Consider the following 10,747-nt stretch of genomic DNA (forward strand, 5'->3'; position numbering starts at 1 on the left):
AGGGATAACTAAGAAATTTATAGGAATTTTCTTCCTTTTAAGATCAGAATAGACATATTTTATAAAGTTTCTTGTGTTGTCCTTTTTATTGAGTCTCAAAATAGGTATATTAAAATTTGTGTCTATCAATATGTTTTGAAAATTCGAGACAATACAAATAAAATCAATAAAAAAATTCAAATTTCTATTATATTTGGTGTTGTGTTATGTTGTATACATGGTGTAAATATTCAATTTCGTTCGGAGTAATAAATTTATTTTCAAAAAATAAATAAATAACTTTTTTAGTTAACAGTAAATAAAAAAATATGAAACAAATTTTTTTTTAAAGATTTTCAAATTTTAATTTTAAAATAGAGAAACGAAAAATGATAAGAAAATAAGAAGGAAAAGACTCAATTTATTTTTAGTTATTACACCATTTCTCATGAGCTCAACAATCCAACCTATTTTCACCTGACTCTTTGCATTTTTTACCGTTTGTTTCTCATAGAGTAAATAGTGATAAGATTCTAATAATTAGAAGCGATATCTGTTCTAATTATTAGAATTAATATTATTGATGATTGATAGTGTACTCTGTAACACATTCCTTCCTTATATTGTTTATTACAATTAAGGCTGAGATTGAGATTATATTAGTATTGTAATGTGTATATATAAATACAGAGCTTGCCATATGAAGAGAGATCGGAAAAGGAAATATTCTCTACACTTCTTTCTTCCTCTCTCATTACCACTCACACATACACACTTCCTATTTACCTCTTTTGGGAGAAAAACAAAAATGTTAGAGAAGGAGGCAGAATAAAAAAAAGATAGGAGAAAAGATAGTTATAATGTAGGAAACGAAAGGCTGAAATTGATAGAGAATAATAGCAATTGAAAAGTTTAGAAGGTTTTTTCTTTTGATTTATGCATTCCCAATTTTTCACTATATTTTGTTTTAATATTGTACATTTTTTATACCTAATTTTGGCCTTCCCTTTATGGTCATTAGTTCTCTTATTCATAATATGTTATACCAAAAATCATAAAAAAAAATATTTTCCTCATTTCTTTTTAGTGTCTGTTTGGCCATTTATGTCACATGATACCAATTTTTAAATTTTTTTCTAGAAAATATAAAAAATATAAAAGAATTAAAAATAAAAAATATTTTTCTTTGTTTACTTTTATTGTATGTTCAGCTACTCACGTCGCGTGACACTTATTTCCATATAATAAAAAATACTCAAAAAAAAACATAAAAAGATTTTCAAAATTAAAAAAAAATAAAATCACATCAATAATTTTTTTAAATGTTCATTAAGAACTACGTGATCATTGATTTTCAATTATGAATGGAAATATGTATAAACGAATACAATCCTTGTCGAGCTCACCAAATAAAAATTAAACCATTTCTTAAATAGAATTTCATTTAAATTTACGTGGTCCTTTAATTCTCATTTTGAATGAAAATACATAGGAACGAAAGACATACTTGTCGCGTCCAAATTAAAAAAAAAAACATTTTTTTTTGTTTCTTTTTTAACACATGTTTTCTTATTTTTGACGAAAATTAAATATTTTGAAAACCACATAATTTTTTCACATTTAATTAAAGGTACCATCTTAGGATGCATTGGCAGAACATGGTTTTATGACTAAGGGGAGCCATGGCTCCCCCAAAAGTCTTCAATTTTATTTTTTGTATGTATTTAATTATATTATATTATATTATATATATATATATATATTATAGATTATTATTATATATATATATATATTAAGTTTTGAAAAATTGTTATCATTTTATTTATATATATTATTTATTTATGTATTTTTATTGTTTAAAAAATAAAATAAAAATCAATTTGATAGATGCTCGTTAATAAAAAGGAATAAGATTTTGTCTTTGTACATAAGGTTCTTTTTCAGTAAGTTATTAATAAACACTACAAGAAAAACGTGATTTATCTACATATATTTACATACGGATTTGAATCCGTAGGTAACGTAGGTATTACATACGGATTTTACCTATAGATGTGTAAAATTGAGTTATATACAAATTTTTTCGTAGGTAATGTAAAAAAGTATTATCTGCTGATGTTCTGTATGTAAAATTCGTATGTACATTTAGCACATTAGAGCGATAACATTTGCGAAGGACAGATCTATAGGTAATGATCCGTATGTAAGTTCAAAAAAAATTAACTACTAATTTTACATACAGATTTAGAAATAATTAAATATTAAAAATAAAAATCAATGTTTATTTTCCACTATAAAAGAAGAAACCCTAGCTAAGAAGCTCACTCACTCAAAAATCACTCTCCGAGAAAAAACTTTCACTAAGAAGCTCACTCGTTCAAAAACACTCGCGAAAAAAAAAACCCTCTCAAAGCTCACTCGAAAGTCACTTGCATAGAAGAAATCCTCTCGAAACCCACTCGAAACTCACTCGAAACCCACTTGAAGCTCATTCAAAACCACCGAATCTCCATTCTTCTCGGACTCAGTCTTCATTCTTCTCGCACTCACTTCCATTCACTCGTCGTTCAACCACATGACATCAAAACCCTAGCCTCCACTGCTTGCGCCTCCTTTGCAGTGGCCCACCCCTAGAACCATCTACACTTGAGCTCATTGCAGGTTGCTCGACTTTTGGAGCTTGCACCCTTGCGTTGCATCACGGAGCTCTCATCCCACGACCACCACTACGTCTTCTCACCTCCAGCGAAGCATCCCAAGGTTAGGGTAAACAACCCATCCGAATCCTAAACTCGATTGGGTTGCAAGTGGATAGAAAATCCATTTTTTCTCTGCGTATATTTTGGATTTTGATTGAATTCAAGAGATATAAATTTGGTCTGCTATGCTTTGTTGTTTTGAGTGGGTGGGTTGTTCTTTTGTTTCTTGTTTTTGCATTGTATAAAATGTTAAAGTAGTGATATATACATATATTTTTGCTACATAACTTATTGAATATTTTCGTTTTGGACTGTGGTTATGGCCCTTGGGGATGCTTCTTCAATTGATCTTTGTAAGCAAAATAACTAGTCCTATAGTCAAATATGGTTCCTAATTGTGTAATACAGGGTTGTAACTACTTACTAGGTTAATGTGCTTTGTCTTGCACATCTTGATGATTTGAACTTAAAGAAAAGGAATTGCTTGCATTATAAATTTTACTTTAATGGTCCAAAAATGTTCTTCATAGAAAATTTAAAATACCAAGACAAATGTGTTAGTGTAGTCGTCAAGTGATGAAGGCATGCAGGTTTCTACCGATGATTATTACCCTATTTGTTTCATAATAGAATTGAGATGGCACCTCAAATATTTCTAATATTTGTAGTAGTCTTAACCTCTTTAAAGAATGGTGCCCCTCTACTATAATAAAATCAGATAGCAGGTACTAGTTTGAGAGTTAGTAAGGAAGCCAAGGAGAAGCTTAATCATTGGTCAACAACAGGATATTGTAAAAGGAAAGATAAAAAAATAATCGGGGGAAGATATTGAAGAACAAATAGACTGAGGAATGTATTATCACAATACATCTTATAAATCAATATTAGTATTCCATTATGATTTATGTATCTTTAATTTATGATTCTTTTATTCCTATTACAATATTTTTTCCAGCTTAAGTTTTCTCCAAATTAGTATGAACCCTAATCAAGATTTATGTATAAAAAGTTTATTTATTTAATTAAAAAAATAATAATTTATGTATACAAAATTTTAATTTGGCACTCCTAAAATTTTTATCCAAGTTCCACCATTTTTAGGATGGGCATTGTAGGGTACCGACACATGGACCCCAAATCTGGTTTTTGCAAACCTTGTCTTATCTTTTCAGTTTTGCCATAGTTTTCAAGAATAAACTATGGTGTCAACTCCAAACTCTGTGTTTTCCATTTTTTTGTGTTCGACATCCCATCACGAGTTTGGTTGCGACACATAGGTTTGAGTAATGATGAGGTTCTAATGTAATAACTAATTCAAGTAAGTGCATTGGTGCGTAGTAGTATCAACAATTGTCGTATGCTCATTGATTTGTTAATATTATCCAATATTTATCTCTAGATTCAACAAAACAATGTTTGTAAATGAGTTATTGTTTATCATAAAGAGTAATCAAAGTTCAAGTTTGGAAAATTAGAATAATAGATGCATGGTGAGATTAGATTTCATTTCCCTTTATTATATTATACTATCTATGATCTTTTATACTTATTATGTCTTTTGCTTAATATTTTGAAAGTACTCTAAGGTAGATCTAGGCCCATTTCTGTAGCCTGAAAGCTAAGGATTTCAGACCCTGTGTGATTCCTCCACTCCTGATTGAATGAATCCTTATTTTATTGTGCAGGACTTTTGGATCCAGCACACCTTCTAATCATATGGAAACCTCTAGCTAGAGTTGTCAAAACGGGTAAACCGACCTGACCCAACTTGACCCACCACGAGTTGATCATTTAGTGAGCCAACCCAACGCGGTTCACTTATTAGCGAGCCAAACAAATTCGAACCCGACCCAGCCCACCACGAGTTGGTGGGTTAAACGGGTTGGCTCACGGGTTCACTTAATTAATGAAATACAATTTTTTTCCAGTCAAAACTAAATTATAATTCTAATTAAAATCTAAATAAACTTTAATACAATCCAAATACGAACCAAAATCACAAAAGTACAAATTATCTATGTGTTGGGTAAAAAAAACAACATAACATGACCCAAATGCTAAGCCTAACTTAACAAAAAACACTTGTGTGACCCTTTATTTGTGGGTTGGTGAGCCATCCTGGCTCACCACGGGTTCAACCCGGGTGAGCCGTGATAACGTTGTTTTTTACCTTTTATTGATGTTAAGTTTTGTGAATAAAATCAACTCCTACCTAACTTTTATCTTCTTTAATCCTCTAGTTTATGTTATTTTTGCATTGTTTCGTATTTTAGTTGTTTTATGTTTTTTTACTTCTAATCTCTATTATGAGTTTGTGAAATAAAACAATAGGAAGCAATTCTGGTGGAGGAAAACAAGTTAAAACTCAAGGAAGCATGATTGGACATGAAAGATTGACTTTTACACAAATACCCATGTCGAGGGGCACCAAGATCAAGTCCAGCACTGCAAACATTGAGAAAGGACTCACCTATATGTATATACTGCCTTTGACCAACCTTGGAAGGCCAAAAAATGACCATTGGGCATCAGGGTCACTCGCTGGGCGAGCTGGTAGCTCGCTGGGCGAAAATGACAGACCAGAAGTGCAGTAATTGAGTCGCTGGGCGAGGTTGCATGTCCAAGAACGTCGATTTTATGCCTCGCTGGGCGAGTGTGAAGCCGCTGGGCGAGAATATCGACCCCAATACACGAATATGGTTATTTAATCATGTTTCTACGAGAGTATTAGGGGATTCCTAATTTTTTACGAATAGAAACACCTTGGGTGCTTGGGAGAGACTCTTGGAGGCTATTAGGGGTGTTGGGAAACTCTCCCTTCTCCTTCTTGAGTCTCCTTCCTCATCCATGGAGGTTTTACACCTTTTGGATTGGAGAGGATGATGGGCTATGAAATTGAAGGCGGAGATGCGAATGGGAGGCGCAATTGAACCATGAGCAGTATTCAAGAACCTTGGAAGAGGGATTGTTTCTACTTTATGGTTCCAATTTCTTCCCTATTCTTCAATTTTGTAAAACCCTAGGTTCTCCACCATGGAGAGCAATTTCTATTTGTTGAGATTAGATGTAAAACATTGAATTCTTGTGTTGTTAATTTATATGTTTTTCCAATTCATGTTAGTATTTGATTTCCATGCTTAATGCTTGTTGTGGTTTAATCACCCATGCTTGATTTGTGATTCTTGAGGTGTTGGGAAACATCTTTAGAATCTAGATTTGAAATTAAATACCTAATGGATGCTTGTATCTAGGAATAGAACTTGGTTCATTAGTAATTTTAGATTCTTGAAACTAATGCATGATTTCACTTGTTGAGGATTCAAGGGATTGAAACTTGATGAGTAATCATAGGCTCAAAGGCTCTAGGAATAGGATTTGAGTATTCTTGTGAATTGATTTTAACAATAATATGGAATTGGGATAATTTAGAATGCATGAGAATGAAATGGTTGAAGTCTAATATTGACAAATTGTAAATACACTATGTTAATTTCTTGTTGCACACCAACTGTTTCATAAAATACAAAAAGAGTTTCCATTGTGTTTGTGTGAACTTTGTATCTAATTGAGTCGTGAATTGCGAAAGTTGTCATGCGTTGCACAAGTCCCTTGGGAGATAACGATAAAATACTTATTACTTGCTATGTGTGACTGATGCACTTGCCATGTTGGTTTTTCACTAACAAGCCGGGTTCTAGGTGAGTCGAGTCAAAAATCAACCCGTATTGAAATTTGTAAAAAAATTTTAACCCAACACGGCCTGAACCCGTGGTGAGCCGGGTTGGCTCGCGGGTTCCAATCCATTTTGACAGGTCTACCTCTAGCAAGAGTTTGAGTGCACCATCGTTTGAGATTAGTCTTCCAACCTAATCCAAACCAGTGGAATAAATGAGTTATCAATTCAAAACCAAAAACTATTGAAACAAAATACAAATAAAAATTAAAAGAGTACTACTGCAGAAAATCAAGGTTAATTACATCCAACTTCCCACAAGAGAGTTTAGTCATTCATGATATTATACTTATTACAAAGAGAAAGTGTCTAAAGCTATGAAAATTGCATGATGAAAACAGAGGTAGGGCCTTGTTTTAGAGTTTATTGGCAATGCTCAACCTTGTCTTTAGCGCTCAGCCACAAAGGGTTTCCTCATAGGTGGGTGTTCTTCTCATAACAACCATTTGTCCTAGTGCTCAACACTCTTGAGTTGTACTTCCTATAGGAAAGTTTTCTTGGTTGTTCAACCTCATGTATTGGTGCTCCAACTTCCCTTGCAAAAAGGGTTTCCCCGTGTGGCTCAACTCCTATTTTTTGTGCTCAGCCAAAAACTCGAAATATGTTGTTGTGTCTTCTCTACTTTCATGGTTCAATGCGAGTAATGGTGGCTCAACTACATACTTAATATTTCTCTCATATTCACTGCAAAACAGAAAAATATCACTAAAATTTAGAAAACTTCAATTCTTTATGTACCTCATTTTGTATCTTAAGTAAAAAAGGAATGTTTTTCCTATTGAAATAATCATCTGACCATGTCTAAATTGATATGAAATTTAAGATATCTCCTAGATAGTTATCAAGTAACATTAGTATTCCTTGTACAATTTTATTCTTTTGCAAATATATATATAAAAAAAAGGGTAAGAAAAAAGTGAGAGGAAAGGAATTAATGTACATTAGAAGAATTTTAGAATTAGTGGGTGTGATGAAAGAATAGGAAGCAGAATTAAAGCAGTGGTAGGTTGTTTCAATATTGTCTTCTCCATGCATGTGAGGGATCAACCTACACCAACACACACAACAAAGAACACCGTCTTAAAAAGGTGAGCTGCTCATTTATAAGATGAAAATATAGCACCTCATGTGACCCTTAATTTTTCCTTAGTCTATTTATCATACTAAGATATATCCTCACCTAAAACATTTATTAACAATATTTTCAAATATAAAAATTATATTTTATTTGTCTGGGTGATCACCAAAATAAATAATTATCTTTTATATATTTATTTCAAAAACAAAAATCCTCATTGAACTTATTAGAATCATACCTAAATTTTCTAAAATTTAATATAAATGGAATAGAATGTGTTATAGGAACTTAGAAGAGTCTATTTTTATAATTATAATTTATATTTAAAGTAATTGTATTTTTTTATAATGTTATTTTTATATATAAATTAAATTTTAGGTAATACTTGTGTTAAAATTTATTCCGCATTATAATTTAAAAAATATAGTGTTTCTCAAAAAAAATATATCGTACTAATGCATAAATTCGTACAAGTTATTTTTTATAAAGGTTGGAACACCTTTAAGTGTTCTTTTTTTTTATTTAATTTTATTTTTTATTGATAAAAAAAAACATCGTATTAAAACCAAAAAATAAATAAAACAAAAACTAAGAAAGTGTATCACTTAAATTGATAACTCAAAATGATACAGCATTAAAATGATAATCCAAATATCATAATCACAAATAGTATTTAAACACCACTAGTGCAATTTTGGCCTTTTAACTCGCGTTATAGGCCTCGGTTGTCGCGCAACCGAAGCATAAAATGGCGCGGTGAGAATTTTGTAATTTTTTTCAACTTTTATGCCTCGGTTCATTAGAAAACCGGTGCCAAAAGGTCTAATATGCCTCGGTTTTGAAGACTCGAAGCCTAAAAGTTGGCTAATATTTCAAAAATGTCATTATAGTAGTGACATTTGGCCTCGGTTGGAATTGAACCGCTGCCAAAAACTGTTTTTTACCTCGGTTAAAATTGAACCGAGGCCAAAAACCAGTTTTCTGCCTCAGGTGGAACTGAATCGCTGCCAAAAACCAGTTTTCTGCCTCGGTTAAAAATTGAACCGAGGCCAAAAGGTTCATTAGGGTTCAAAAATCGCGAATCACTTTTTTCCTCTTCTTCCTCGCGTGCGCGTTCTCTCTCTCAGCCACCCACCTTCATTGCTACTGTTGCACTCCGACCACTCACAACTACTAGACGTTTGGCTCATTCGTGTTCTGGCTTGGCGAAGTGCGATTTGGGGCTCGCGAAGTGGACATCAGTTCGTTGTGTTACAGGTGCGTGGTAGATTGGTGTTGTGCGTGGATGGAGATCTGTGATTTGCTGCAGATGGTTGATTTTGGTTTGCATTTATGCAAGTGTGATGTTCACATTTTTGTGTATGAAGAACATGGTGGTTGCACGATTCAAAAATTGCTCTTACGATGAAGGAGAAGACTATAGTGGCTACAGATCTTTCGTTTTGTGTTTCAGATCTGGCGGTGGTTGACGAAGTTGTGGTGTAACCATGGTGACTACCTAGGGTTTCTGGTGGAGAAGATGGGCAGAGAAGCACATATGGCCTCGGTTCTCAGCAGAACCGAGGCAGAATATGGAGCTTCTGCTTCGGTTGAGACCCGAGGCAAAAAGTTAACCTTTTTGGCCTCGTCCTAATATGCCTCGGTTCTAGAACCGGGGCAAAATGACAAAAATAACCGCTGCCAAAAGCCCTTTCTGCACTAGTGCACTAAGGTTTTCTGAATTTTACCAATTTGAAACCCAGTCCATGAAAATAACATTATTTAAGTTAATTATGGCAATTGAAATATTATCCCTAATCTAAGTCTAAAAGGAATAACGATTTCAATTTTTTCAAAGAATCGCAACACTTTATTTTTAAACAGTGTTTTAAAGTGTTGAAGGACAAAAATATATTTAAATTATTTTTGTTTTGAACTTTTAAACGATATGGAATGTATTAGAAGAAGCTACAAGTTAAGATTTAAGGGAAATTAAGGGAAAAAAAGTTTCAATTCCTTAGAAGAATGATTATTTGTATTTGAAGCCTCGCTTTAATTCTTACATACTCCACCAATATTTCAACTTCATGTCCATTAATATAATATCATTAAGAATGACCACTATATTTGAGATATTATTTTTTGAACGCAAAACTCCACAATTTTATCCTTAAAAACATGTAAAAAAATATTTACTTAAATCATTCTTAGCTTTAACTCTTGAATAATATGAACTATTAGATATACCGAAAGAATAATATGAACTATTAGATATATTGAAATAAACACTTAAGAAACTCTACAAAATTTTAACCAATAGTTTTTTGTTAAACTAAGAAAATAAAGGATTACTTCCTATGCGAATATATTATTTTGGATGGAATAGAATAAATATTGAAAACATAGAACTTATATTATTATGTGTTATTAACTACTGTGATGACTTTGAAAACATACAAATCATGGTCTGTGACTGACCATGCATAATTTGATTTTTGAGGATGTAGTGTGATTATAGGTTATAATAGTTAAGGGGTTTAAACCAACATATTCAATGTTTTTATCATATATTATTTCTTTTGTATGATTCGTTCTGGTACCTTCTAAGTATTTTATATTTTGTCATCCATACTTTGAAATATTATACATTATCTTAAAAGTCATATCACAATAATGTATATAATTAAATAGCAGTGTAAAATAACTTTACACATTATAAGTATATAGTTTAACATATTATAAATCTATATATCTATTAGAAGTTAATTTTTACGCTTAAAACATTTTTTAAACAAAACTAACAGTTTAATTAGAAGTTAATTTGTTGTTCTTAAAACACCTTTAAAAACAATTGAAGTTAATTATTATTCTTAAATCATTTTCTAAACAATCTGGATTCCATGACTTACACTAAATAAAAAACCTCCCACGTTCAATTGTACAACTTTATTTCTTAAAAGTGAATTTGTCTCAAGAAATTGAAAAGGTCAGAGAATATATACATAGATACATGAATTGCAATCATTATTGCAACTTGCTTGTCTCTCCATCTTTTCATATTAAAAATATTGAAGATGAAAAAAAAAACTAATTACTAGTTAAACTTATTTCAACATTGACCAGAAAATAATTATTAACTCTTATTAAATGGAAAAATTACCACAAATATATATTCATCATCCAACCAGTATTTCACTTTCTTTTAAGACAAATTGAAGGTATCGGACAAAAAAAAGACGAAAAAGAGTAAATTAAGTGAATACCTATTTAATGCATATT

The sequence above is a fragment of the Vigna unguiculata genome, chromosome 5, assembly GCF_037176805.1.
Source record: "Vigna unguiculata cultivar grain cowpea cultivar isolate G323 ecotype 2 chromosome 5, ASM3717680v1, whole genome shotgun sequence".
NCBI lineage: Eukaryota > Viridiplantae > Streptophyta > Magnoliopsida > Fabales > Fabaceae > Vigna > Vigna unguiculata.